The sequence below is a fragment of the Balaenoptera physalus genome (assembly GCF_965194825.1).
Source record: "Balaenoptera physalus genome assembly, chromosome: 9".
Classification (NCBI taxonomy): Eukaryota; Metazoa; Chordata; class Mammalia; order Artiodactyla; family Balaenopteridae; genus Balaenoptera; species Balaenoptera physalus.
The window spans coordinates 54,150,497-54,163,740 of NC_138888.1; the positions used below are offsets into that span (position 1 = coordinate 54,150,497).

Below are 13,244 nucleotides of genomic sequence, written 5' to 3' on the forward strand. Positions count from 1 at the left end.
AAGATAAGGCGGCCTTCATAGCTCAGACCAAACCGTAGACATGAGTAACCGTGGCGTTTCCCTTCTGGTATCATCCTGTGTTGTCTGCAGTGAGAGGGTGAATAGACATGTTGGTACTACCACTTTCTGTGAAATGATTCATGGGAAAGAGGTGAAAGCATTTTTAGTCCCATAGAAGATCATGTAACTGTTTTGAATAATGTTTATGGTTTATAGGGACACTAATGAACCAACTACTTGAAATGAAAATATTTGAAAGAAGGAAAACAGAATTTTACCAAAGGAAAATGAAAACCTACAGAAAAATTATGTGAAGGAAAAAATTGCCTAATACATTTTCTCCAAAGGAAAGAAAATCGTATGTATTTAAGAAGTACCAGGTCCTGAAAACTGAATGCTGGTCATAGATTACTTATTGATTTTAATGCAACAACAATAAAATTATAAGTAAACTAAATTCTAAGCATCTTCTTATATTTTATAAGGGGGTGGGGGAGAATCTTCTACTCTGTCTAAAAATATGAGGCTTTCCTATTCTTTTGGAGAAATGTAGTATTTTGAGCTGAAGTCTCGTTTCGTTAACGAAGCTTACCTCTAAGTGCCATGTCCCATGGATATTTTTTCCTCCTTGGAGTGCCCAAGACTTGTCATTTGAGATTCATTATTTACATATACTCTATGTGGTTAAGTTTGCTTGGTTGAGGGAATAGTGTTTCTCCAGTCCGCTCCAAGTTCCTTGACTCTTTTATTTATAGCCATGCTAACTTAGTATGTAAAAATATGTATACAATTTCTAATGTGCTCAGCATTCCAGAAGTTTATTTGAGCTTCTTTAGAATCCCAGAGTACATTTCCCATTAAAAAAAAAATGTTAATGCAAGCTGAGTAGTTTTCTAAGCCAGCTTCTGAAAGCCTATGTCTTAGCTGCTCTTATATCTTGTGGTCCCTTGCCACCGTATATACCAGTGTTCTCTGGAGAACTGAACTCAGATTTCCAAGGCAATTCAGATTTTCCAGGAAGGCATTCCCTTCTGATGTGGACCTGGCTAGTGGAATCGGGATTCTCTCCTTGCCCATCCCCCGTCCCCAACCCTTTCACACTCCCTGGTCCGTGGGGTTGCAGGCTCCACCACCTTCATGTCCTTAGGGAAAAGCTTCACCAGGAACGGAGTGGAGGGAAGGGCTTAGCCAGGCACGATGATACATGGAGGAGGAGAAAGTAGAGGCAGGAATCCACTCTTTCTTCTTCATTTCCGAAGCACTGGCCGGCCTGCTTTCCTTTCTCCCGCCCTCAGCTGTTCTTCGTGGCCAGCATTTTTCTCCTCCTCTGCCCACTGCGGAAACTCTTAAAACTTCTTCCCTATCCTTTCCCTTGAAGTACGCACACCACCATTTTGAGATTTTCTAATGGTTTTTACTTCTATCTATACTCCCTCATTCTCACCCTTTCCTGATTCCCTTCAAGAAAGACAGAGGTCTCATGGGTGAGAATGATTGATATTTGGGTTTTCATTTTCCTGTGGTGAAGCAGTGGGTTGTAGAGGTTGATCGGTAACCATCCCCAGGTGAGAAACAAATGGGTAACTTGAGGTGCAGGCCAAGGCTCGAGCTCCGCAGGTGAGGCCAAGAGGAGCAGGGAGCAGGTGTGGGCTGCCTCCTCGCCTGCACTCTGCCACAGATGACCTTGACCGTCCAGCTTTGGGCTCAGCTGAGACAGGGATTGAGCCTGGGAATGGAGAGTCACAGGCAGCTTCGTAGCCTGTAATGGAGGGAAGGAGATGAACTTCCTGTGCATCTCTGGAAAACTGTCCCCAAGGACTGTCTCTATGACAATTACTTTGAGGTATTGGGTACAACCTGGATTCCTTCAGCCTTTGATGGTGATTGAGTGATGCAGCTATGTTGGAATGACCCAGTTTTTGTTTACGTGTTAATGGGTGCATACTTTGCTGTTCCTTAATTGATGATGGCTGGTCCTGTGGTTGACAAGCCACTTACTAGTAGATGAAACTTTGCTAATTGGTGATCTTGCAGTCAACACTGGATAGACGCTAATGACATTGATGTATACACTGTTATTTTCGCGGTATACATTTATTGGATGTTTACTATGTGCGGGGCACTTCACTGGTAGCTTTGCATACCCTATCCCATTCAGTTCTCAAACTCTGACATAGGCCTTTTTATTTTTCCCATTTCACAGATGAAGAAATTGAGTTAGAATGATTAAGTAACATGTCCAAGTTCACGTAGCTGGTAAGAGTGGAACCCAGGCAGTCCAGATGGTTATCAACCTCACATTAAAGAAATGATAAAAGATCAAAGACTCTGGGTGTAATAGCTTTGGAAATGCAAGCTATAGGAGTATATTCATGTCTCTGCTTGCTGTGGGACTCTGTATGTCCTCCTGCAGGTACCCTCGGCTTCCCCCCACCCCCCTCCCACACTAACCTGTTCAGACGGTCAGACGGTGTACCTCAGGTGTCAGAGGGCTGTGCAGCTCGTGCCTTCCCCCTGCACCCTCCATACACACCTTTCCCAGTCCCCCCTAAACAACCTCATTATTGACACGAGCTAGCTGTCATCTGAGATCTGATGAGTGAAATTTCAGTCTCAGACTGAAAAGACAGAGTGTGTTTCTCTAATGCTCAGAAGAGCAGCAGGAACGTTTTCTACTCACAGTTAGAGGCATGTACACACAGGTGTATTAGCCGTACCTCGGTGTAAAGAGGAAAATCTTCACGTAGCCTCTAAAACAAAGAAAAACTGCTTGTTACATTTTCAATAAAAAACCAGCCCAGAAGTGAGGAACATTAATAGCTCATTTATACTAAGATCTGAAATGCTATCGGTAAGTCTTTGATTTAATCTAGTATTTAATATAGGTTATCCAACTCTGAGAGTTCCTGGCATTTGAGGCTTTATCCTTTATAAAAGAATCTCAGAGCGGACTTGTAACTTAGAAAATTCTCAAAGACAGTGGTGGTGGGGACTTGAATCTGGGTGAATTCTTTCAAGCTGTCAAGCCCCACGTAACCGTATTTTATAGCAAATGTTCCAGTTTGTAGAAGATCCTACACAACTCAGTTGTTTCTTTGAGGTCAATTCAACCTTTGTAAAGAGGAAACAGTGTTGCAGCACTGCCTAATAGATTATATAATGTAAGTCACGTAGATAATTCAGAGTTTTCTAGTAAGTAGAAAGAAACACATTAAGTAAAAAGAAACATGAAATTAATTATAATAATTTAATCTAGTATACTCAAAATATTAACATCTCAACATGTAATGAATATAAAATATTATTAAGATATTTTACATTCTTTTTTTTAAAACTAAGTTTTCAAAATCCAGTGTATATTTTATACTTATAGCACATATCAATTCAGACCAGCCACATAATCAGGTGCTCATTTGCCACATGTGGCTGGTGGCTACCATTTTGGACAGTGAAGATAGGGACCAACCTTTCTTGTGAATATAGATGTAAAGACTATAAATAATGTTAGCAGGTTAAAAAAAAAAAAGAAAGCAGAATTTGTCACAGGAATTCAAGAACAATTTAATATTATTATATTCATAGATCAAGTAAACCTATATTATATAATTAACCTAGTTAATATTTTAAGAATTAAAGAAAATCCAAAGCTAAAAATAGAAATAACTTTAATAAGATAAATATTCAAAACAACCTAAGCACTAGGCTGGAATATCTCTGTCACTACTATTTTTGTATGTTTGCAAAGCTTTGACCAGTGCAATAAAACATGAACTGAAATTTGTACAGGTGAAAATAAAATTATCATTAATTATAGATTCTATGATTATGTGTCTAGAAAACCTCAGGGAAACAACTGAAAACTTTTTAGAATTAATGCGTTCAGTGAAGTGAGTATGTACCAAATAAATGTAAAATCAGTAGTAATGATGAAAAATCAACCCATCTGATAGCAAAAAGCAAATACTTAAGAAGAGTTTTCAGGCCTACTGGGAGAGTAATAGTGTCACTTCAGAAATAGGGAGATCTAGAAAAGGGCCAGTTTGGGGCATTATTTTTAATAGTGAAAAATTGGAAATCGCCATTTCCAACGATAGTTTACTGTTTAAGTCAAATCTGGTGGATCTGCTTAACGAAATAGTACATGCCTCTATTAAAATGTTGAGCTGTAAAGATTGCTTACTAAGTGAAAAAGTGCTCGTGGTAGAATATGAAGTGGGAGAAGGATGCAAGATTGTAGGGCTCCCAGTGATTACAACTTTATAAAGTATGTTTGTAATTCTAGGAGCATCTGTATGGAAATACAACCTAAACAATAATAAGATAAAGGGAAGGCTCTGGGTTAAAAGCCCTTTAGACATCTCGTAAGTGTGATATACTCTTGAGGTGTCTGAACCATAGTGAAATCTCACTGGGGTAAGTGGGACACCAGGGCAACCTTGGAAGTTTCCCGTGTGAGATGGCAGAGAGGGAGGTTTGCAGTCATTAAAAAGGATTTGAAGACAGATAGGCAGGTCCCAACAGGTGGTCAGTCCATACTTCCCATTCGGCAGGCTCTGCCAGCTTGTCCTTTGCAGGTCATGGAAGGAAGTGTGTAGCAGCCTCGATGCACCCCGATATTTTGACACCGAGGTAACTTGAGCCTCCAGACTACTAATAGCAAGACACCCATCCCCCACCCACTGACAGTAATGTGCATGTGATTCACTTACTAATCTTTAACTTCCTAAGTTTCCTGTGGCAAACAAACAAGTGAACCCCAAACCCCACGCTCGGCCTTAGCTCTTTGCAGCCTCTTTCATCCTCTCAGTTGGTGTCCTGGCCCCTTTGGGCATGCCCTGTTCAGATCTCATTTCAGATACTATCACGGGCCACCTCCTCTTCGCCTGTCGATAAGCCACTCTGCATGCCCCTCCGTGTAGCTGATACCCCTTCTTCCTTTGTCCTGTCTCCCATCAGTATAAACCATTCTCTTCGTGATCAGCAGCAGCCCAATTGCCAAATCCAGTGACCTTACCATGGTCCTGTGTTCTTCACTGTGCAGATGGACCACACGTCCTGGGGAATACTGGAGACTTTTATGTCACCAGCAAGGGGACTGCTGTGCCCCCCCCCCAGCTTTGCATTGCCTCCCAATCCCTTGCAGTTTACGGAAGCAGCCGTCTCGCTGTCGGGTCCCTGTGAGAGTACCGAATGCGTATTTCTTTCCCTTGGCCTCCACGTCCATCGTGGTGCAGTCAGTCCACGTGGCACCATCTGCGCCCCTTCCTGATAGTGAGAAATTCTCTGCATCTCTGGGCCTTGTTTTGCAGCCCTAAAGTCCAGATAGGAGCAATGTCCTTGTAGCCTTTTGAAGAGTCTCCCCATTTTACTCCATCTTATTGTGGCTTTAGCCTCTTGGTTGAATATTCCAGAACTTGTTACTGAGTTAGTGAAGGGGAGATACAGAAAGGAAGAATTTACACCTTTCATGGGATAGCTGCTGTCATTGTAACTAGTTGTCAAGTCTGGCTTCCACAGAAGCTCTGTCCTGGGGCTTTGGTACAGGAGGTAAGCAAATGTAGAATACCAGCTGCAGATATCAAATGACTAATTTATTTTTCCCTCTCTGAGAGCTGCCTCGGGCAAAACGACAGTAACAACAGCTCCATCCCTCGTGGATCATGAGAGAAGAACTCTTAATAGGAACCAGCAAAAAAAAAAAAAGAAAAAAAAATTGTTTTTATGTTCAGTCCTTCTAAAAAATTACATTACCATTTGTTTCAGAGAGGATCAAAGGAATACAGAACGTAGGTCTTCTTCCCCATACCCCATTTGGCCGAGTAGTTAGGGGTCGCCCATTACACCTGCTGAGAAGGGGCTGTGAAGGTAATGAGCAGAACAGTCCCTCAGTCTTACAGGTAAAGAAGCTCACTGTGGTGGCTTCTCTTGTTGCGGAGCATGGGCTCAGGGCATGCGGGCTTCGGTGGTTGTGGCGCGTGGGCTTGGTTGCTCCGCGGCATGTGGGATCTTCCCGGACCAGGGCTCGAGCCTGTGTCCCCTTCATTGGCGGGCGGATTCTTGGCCACTGTGCTACCAGGGAAGCCCTAATTTTTTATTTTTAATTAACCTTTTTATTTTCAGATGGAAAATAAAGATTTGTATTCAGTTGTAAGAAATAATTCAGAGAGATCCCATGTATCCCTTACCTAGTTTCACCTGATGGTAACATCTTGCAGAACTGTAGTGCAGTATCACGACCAGTGTTGTGCAACATCGGTGTAGTCAAGATACAGAACGTTCTATCACTACAAGCATCCTTTATGTTGCCCTTTTGTAGTCACATCCACTTTCCTCTCATCCACCCCTTCCCCATCTCCTGGTCCCCTTGTTAACCCCTGGCAACCAGTAATCTGGCCTTCATTTCTATGACTTGTTATTTCAAGAATGCTATATAGATGGAATAATACTGTATTTAATCTTTTGTGAATGGATTTTTTTTCACGGAGCATCTCCTTGGAGATCCATCCAGATTGTTGCATGTATCAATATTTTGTTCCCTTTTGTTGCTAAGTCATACGTGAGTTTGTTGAACCACTTACCTACTGAAGACATCTGAATTGTTTCCATTTGGGGGCTATTAGTAATAAAGTTTCTATAGACCAAAAAAAAAAAAAAAAAAGCTGGAAACGTCACCTTTCTCCTCCCCTGCCCGCACTGTTCCCTTCCTTGGCAGGAAAGATTTAAATCTCAAAGGACTTCTGATCATCTCTAGGGTATTTAAATAGCCTAGGATTTCTGTGTAGGTATTTTAATGTCACAGAGGTCGGTGGAGAACAAAGTTGAGGGTAGTCAACACCTTTCCCTGGGATCCTTTCTGCCTACCCTAATATGTGGTTTTTTTCTTTGCTTGCTTGCTTGCTTTTGTTTTTGGTCTTTGAGGTTAACCCTAAAAGCGTGTAGCGTGAGGAGTTGCTGCTCTGTGCTGGTATCAGTCTGGCCTAGATCTCCCTGGGCGGTGTGCTTTCCTAAAGTGGGGCAGAGCCCGCGTGGGCAAGAACTGATGGGGGAGCTGGGGGAGCCACGGTCCTTTCGTCCACTTGCATTTCCCCCTCAGGCTGTCAGGCCGCAGAGGCAACCGTGGAAGCTTGCTCCCAGGACTTCCACTAACATGAAGGGCCAGTTCAATGTCTCTAAGCCAACAGACAGCAGATGAAGCTGACTGGGAACTGAGGAATACTGGATATAATTAACAGCATAAGAGACTTTAGGTTTTGGTTTTGGTTTATGGTGTTCTTTCGAAGACTTTAGGACAAACTGTGAATATCCTCTTTTTAAGTAGTTCCTTCATCCTCTGAGTTTCCAGCCGTTTCCCATGTCACCTCTGTTGGGAGGCAGGGTGGAGGAACAGAATATTTGCCAGGTGGGAATAGAAGTCATAGCCCTTGGTCTTTCATTTTCTTGGCCTTTGAGCACAGCCAGCTACCTTACCTGGGATTCCTTTTCTTCATCTATAAAATGAATATAGTCACACTCAATTCATCTAGCTCCAAGGTTTTAATGACACCCAACTGAGAAAATGCATGTAAAAATTCATCTTGTGGGCTTCCCTGGTGGCGCAGTGGTTGAGAATCTGCCTGCTAATGCAGGGGACACGGGTTCGAGCCCTGGTCTGGGAAGATCCCACATGCCGCAGAGCAGCTAGGCCCATGAGCCACAATTACTGAGCCTGCACATCTGGAGCCTGTGCTCTGCAACAAGAGAGGCCTCAATAGTGAGAGGCCCGCGCACCGCGATGAAGAGTGGCCCCCGCTTGCCACAACTAGAGAAAGCCCTCGCACAGAAACGAAGACCCAACACAGCCATAAATAAATAAATAAATTTTAAAAAAAATTCATTTCCCCACACAGCAGAGCTCTGTGCAAAGGTGATACATCCTGGGCACTGCTGCTTCAATGTATTGAGATGTAGACCTTCAGAATCTAGTCCTCTTATTTGCTTACTCAGAATGTTGAACTTTAAAGACGCCTCTGTCTTTTTATTTTCATCCACAAAACGAAGCAGGATTTTCCTTTTGAATTCTAGTTTTTTAGAAGAAGATACTTAAATTCTAAGTATTGAATTCCCCACACCTCTGCCAGCGGAACTGCGGCATCTAAGTGTGGCTTAGTTGTTCTGAAGGACAATGACTGAACTAGGCCAAACATTACCTTAAAGCTCTTTGGTAGCACCTCTTTTAATTGGTGTTTTCTGAACCCACTGGCAAAGCTGGCCTGTGAAACACCCTGCCATCCATTCATTAATGTTTCATGTAAGGACCTGGCTTGAGAATTACTACTGTGTTGTCCCTCCTCTAGTGGAAACAGGAAATGCTCTAGGTAAATCTGTTACCACATATCATCTCAGTCTGCAAGGCGTCTCAGGTCTTAAAGGTCTCACCACCTCCTACAGAAATGTTTAGCCTTATGTATGTTCGCAAACGTACTTCTGATAAATCCACAGTTGAAATATGTATTTAGGGAACAACATCCTTTTGATCTGTGCATGGGGTAATTGTCAGAAGTATGATAGAATCTGCTGGTCCTGGGCCATCCTCTTTCCTAAGCAGTGCTTTCTCTTGTCTTTTTCTGTCTTCTTTCTCTTGCTTTCTGTAATGAGGTTTCTGAGGCAAGCAGTAGAAATGAATTCTGGCCATGTTAGGCAAATCAGGAATCCATAGCAAGGATATGAGGCCAGCTCCTGGGATGCACTGAGGGCCAGGCTTGGAGCAGGCAGTTGTGGGACTCCGTGGTGGGAATGTCCACTTTTCACCCAGCACTGCTGATGGCATCAGTGATTACAGTGATTCGGCCCTCTGTCACTTGTTCAAGTGACTGCATCCCAGGAGAGGGAGTTTGGATTGGCCAAGCTCCAGATGTGTGCTCACTCCTTGGCTGTACTGTGGCAATGAAAAGAGATTTGGTAAAAAGCCTTAGGGACCGTCTTTGGCTTCTGTAGTGGCAGGACAGCTATGTGAAGTTAGTGTCTCACTAAGCAGGGTAGAGCCCTGGGGAGGAGAGTGGTTGCTGGCTGGCCCTAATGCCATAGGTCCACTGGTTTCATTCCCCTTCCTCCTCCATATGTGCTCATGCCCTCCCCTTCTTCCCCTGTCCTGGGTTTACCGGTGTGCCCACTGCACCAAGCATTAGGTTAAATGGGGGTGAGGAGAGGGATGCATTGTCATGAGCAAGACAGATGTGGCCCATGCCGGCTTGGACTCACACATCAGCCTAGGAGACCAGAGATTGGAGCTGGGTGAGCCGCTTAACCTTTGAGCTGCTAGAGGTCAGTGCCGAAAGGAGGCCTCTTGAGTAGAGGCTGGGAGTCTCGCCCCATTTGTTCACCGCCAGGGAAAGCTCCATTTTAGAAAAGCAGACCCCAAACCACTGATGAAATTCTTAAGGTGCTTGTGTACATTTAACATTAATATTTTCCCCGTAGGCAGCTACTTGGCTTTGGTTCCAATAATCTACGTGTCCTCTATGAGAAATGCTGATATCAGACATGGTATCTTTGGGAAAACAGTTATTAAAAAACTAACAACTAAAGAACAAAGATAACTGACTTCTCTGAGCCTCTTTCTTTTCTCTTAGGTATCTGGAATCCATTCACCAGCCCATGCTGCCATGTCCAGGGGGAAAGCGTTCAGTCATAAAAATCACCTGGGTATTTGTTAAAAATAGACATGCCCAAGGTCTACTTCTGTAGCATCTGATTTGAGTAGAAAGCTATTTCCCAAGCACCTCACCAGGTAATTCTTAAGATCCAGTAAGCTTGGGAAAACTGCCCTAGAGAATGCTTAGACATGATTAGAGAACAATAATAACACCTTTGATTTATATAGGGCACTTTCAAGGAGTTAAGGTTCTCATAGATGCCTCACTTGCTCATAAAATCTTTGTAAATTAGAGGGACAGTGTTTGTGATTCTAATTTTTCTCATTGGGGGAAATCAAGGCATGTGTCACAATAAAGACTTCTGGGTCTCTCCTGTATAACATTGGATGGCACTCTGACCATTTGGATCAGCTCTCTGTTTAATCATGTACACCATTCTCTGGAGCTCCAGTTCTGCCTGTGTAAAATCTCATACGCTTCTTGTTTTTATCCCTGCTGGCACTGCCTGGTTCGGGCATGCCTTGCCACTGAGCTAGGCATTCAGTAGCTTCCTAACTTGTCTCCCTTCTTCCAGAATTTTTTTTCTACCCTGTTCTCCCCAGCAGCTGATGAGAACCCTTTGAGATCTTGGAACCTGTTTATTCATGGGAAAGCAGTAGTGTATATTCATTTAATGAACAGCTTTAGAGGTAGAAAGACAGGTTTGAATCTTAACTCCACAATTTTATCAGAGTTGTGACATTGGTCATGCTTATTAACCTCTCTAAGCTTCAATTTTTTTTTTTAAATTTTTTTTTAAAATTTTTTTTGGCTGCGTTGGGTCTTCATTGCTGCGTGCGGGCTTTCTCTAGTTGCGTCGAGCGAGGGCTACTCTTCGTTGCGGTGCGCGGGCTTCTCATTGCGGTGGCCTCTCCCGTTGCGGAGCATGGGCTCTAGGCGCGCGGGCTTCAGTAGTTGTGGTTCTCTAGAGCGCAAGCTCAGTAGTTGTGGTGCACGGGCTTAGTTGCTCCGCGGCATGTGGGATCTTCCCAGACCAGGGCTCGAACCCGTGTCCCCTGCATTGGCAGGCGGACTCCTAACCACTGTGCCACCAGGGAAGCCCCTAAGCTTCAATTTTCTGATTTATAATCTGGAGACAACTACTGTGTATGGTTGTGGGGAAAATTAAGTGATAATGTTTTTGAACCGTGGAGCAGAGTGGTTGACACAAGTAAGTGCTTAATAAATGGTTGCCATTGCATTTATTATTAAATAGTTTAAATAGCACAGGAACTATCTGCTTGATAATTTAAAAGGCCTCATCTTTAGAGCTATTTGGGACAAATTCTTTTATTGCAATTATTTCTTGGGCTCTGTTGAGATCTGCTTTCTTTTTGGATCAATTTTAGTCATCTGTATTTCCTAGAAAATTGTCCACGTCATTGAGATTTTTAAATTACTAACGGGATTATGTGAAATAGTTCTTAGAATGACTTTACTCTCCTTGTTTGTGTCTTTATTTATTTTTTTTTTTGGCTGTGCTGGGTCTTTATTGATGCATGCGGGCTTTCTCTAGTTGCAGCGAGCGGGGGTTACTCTTCGTTTTGGTGCGTGGGCTTCTCATTGTGGTGGCTTCTCTTGTTGCGGAGCACAGGCTCTAGGCGCGTGGGCTGCGGTAGTTGTGGCACGCAGGCTTGGTAGTTGTGGCTCGCGGGCTCTAGAGCACAGGCTCAGTAGTTGTGGCGCACGGGCTTAGTTGCTCCATGGCATGTGGGATCTTCCCGGACCAGGCATCAAACCCGTGTCCCCTGCATTGGCAGGCGGATTCTTAACCACTGCACCACCAGGGAAGTCCCTGTCTCCATTTCTTTATTATTTCAAATTTCCAGCATCTGTAACTTCTCTCCCCTTTTTGATTAGTTTAGCCAGCACTTTGGTTGAATGCATGGGAGTTTTTTGGTTGCTGTTTGTTTTTTTAGAAAGAAATGGTTCTAGGACTTATAAGTTGTACTCTTTAATTTTCTAGCTCATTAATTTCTTTTAATTTCACTTTGTTACTTTAAAACTTTTTGGTTTGAACGTTTAGTTAAATTTCACTCTTTCTCATTGGTGGATCACCTTTTTCAGGCTTCCCTATCCAGCCCTTGGGCAAGCTTCCGGTGGATTCCTCCTCTTCTAGCCTGCCCATGCTTGGCCAGCTGAGCGGCTCCTGGAAGAGCTGTATCAGTCAGGACTCTTGACGAGCAGCACCTGAAAGCCAGCTCGCTCTAGCTCATATAGAAAAAAAGGAGCTGAGTGGCTCACGTAATTGAAGATCAGTACATGCCTTTAGGCACAGCCTGAGCCGGGACTGCACATGATATTTCTGGAAACCTGTCTCTCTTTGTCTCTTAGGTCATCTGCTTTTCTCTGATTGTTTTGTTTTCCAGCAGCCTCTCCCACATGGTAGGGAAAGATGGGCCTTGCCCCTTCAGGTTTTACACAGTCCTGACAACCCCAGATCTCATAAGATAACTTCTCCTTCCAGTGTTCACCTCAGTCCCTGAAAAAGGATTCTGGTTACTTAGCCTGGGTTCATAGCTACTTTACTGACTGTTACATGTAGAGAAGAATTGATGAAAGACTGTGCTTATGAAAATGAACAGGGTTTTACTTCCGTGAAGAATGTAGAAAGGAGTTAGCATAGTTAGAACATAGACAGAGAGGTATCACGAACATTATCTATGACATTTAGTGTAAGCTGCCGGCACCCGGAAATGATAAAATCTGATCAAGAGAGAGGGTAAACCCCAAACTTCCTGAAGTTGTAACTCATTTTCCAGGCCCAGCCTTTTTATTTGGGTGCAGAGCACCTCCCCTGGGCCAGATGTACCTGGTCAGTCACAGTGTGGGCGCTGTCCTTCAGCACATGGCACACTCAGGCACCAACACCGTCCCCCGAGCCTGTTCCAGGTACGCTCCTGAATCCGTACTGTGGACTAGATCAGGTCAGCTGCCCCGATGTGCGTGGGAGTCATGAAACAAGCCCTTAGATCAGCCTCGAGCCTCATCCTGCACGGATGTCCTGCCCGGCTCTGGATCAATCCCTGCATCTCGGGGAGGGGTACTCTGATGGCTAGCAGAGGTCACACCTCAGGCACCCCACCCCCAGTCTATCAGGGGGGCTTCCTAAAGGTACCGAAACGAAACAGATGTCAGTTCGAAGTGTTTTTACCACATTCTAAGAACTTTAATTCTTTTTTTTTTTTTAACATCTTTATTGGAGTATAGTTGCTTTACAATGGTGTGTCAGTTTCTGCAGTATAACAAAGTGAATCAGCTATACATATACATATATCCCCTTATCTCCTCCCTCTTGTGTCTCCCTCCCACCCTCCCTATCCCACCCCTCTAGGTGGTCACAAACCACCGAGCTGATCTCCCTGTGCTATGCGGCTGCTTCCCACTAGCTATCTATTTTACATTTGGTAGTGTATATATGTCAATGCCACTCTCTCACTTCATCCCAGCTTACCCTTCTCCCCTCCCCGTGTCCTCAAGTCCATTCTCTACATCTGCATCTTTATTCCTGTCCTGCCCCTAGGTTCTTCAGAACCACTTTTTTTTTTAGATTCCATATGTATGTGTTAACAT

At 43.8% G+C, this 13,244-nt stretch overlaps 1 protein-coding gene across 2 annotated transcripts in view; it reads left to right on the plus strand.

The window, feature by feature from the left end:
- PREP (prolyl endopeptidase) overlaps positions 1-13,244 on the plus strand; it is a 136,847-nt gene that overhangs the window by 5,499 nt on the left and 118,104 nt on the right. The gene's annotated exons all lie outside the window — the stretch shown is intronic.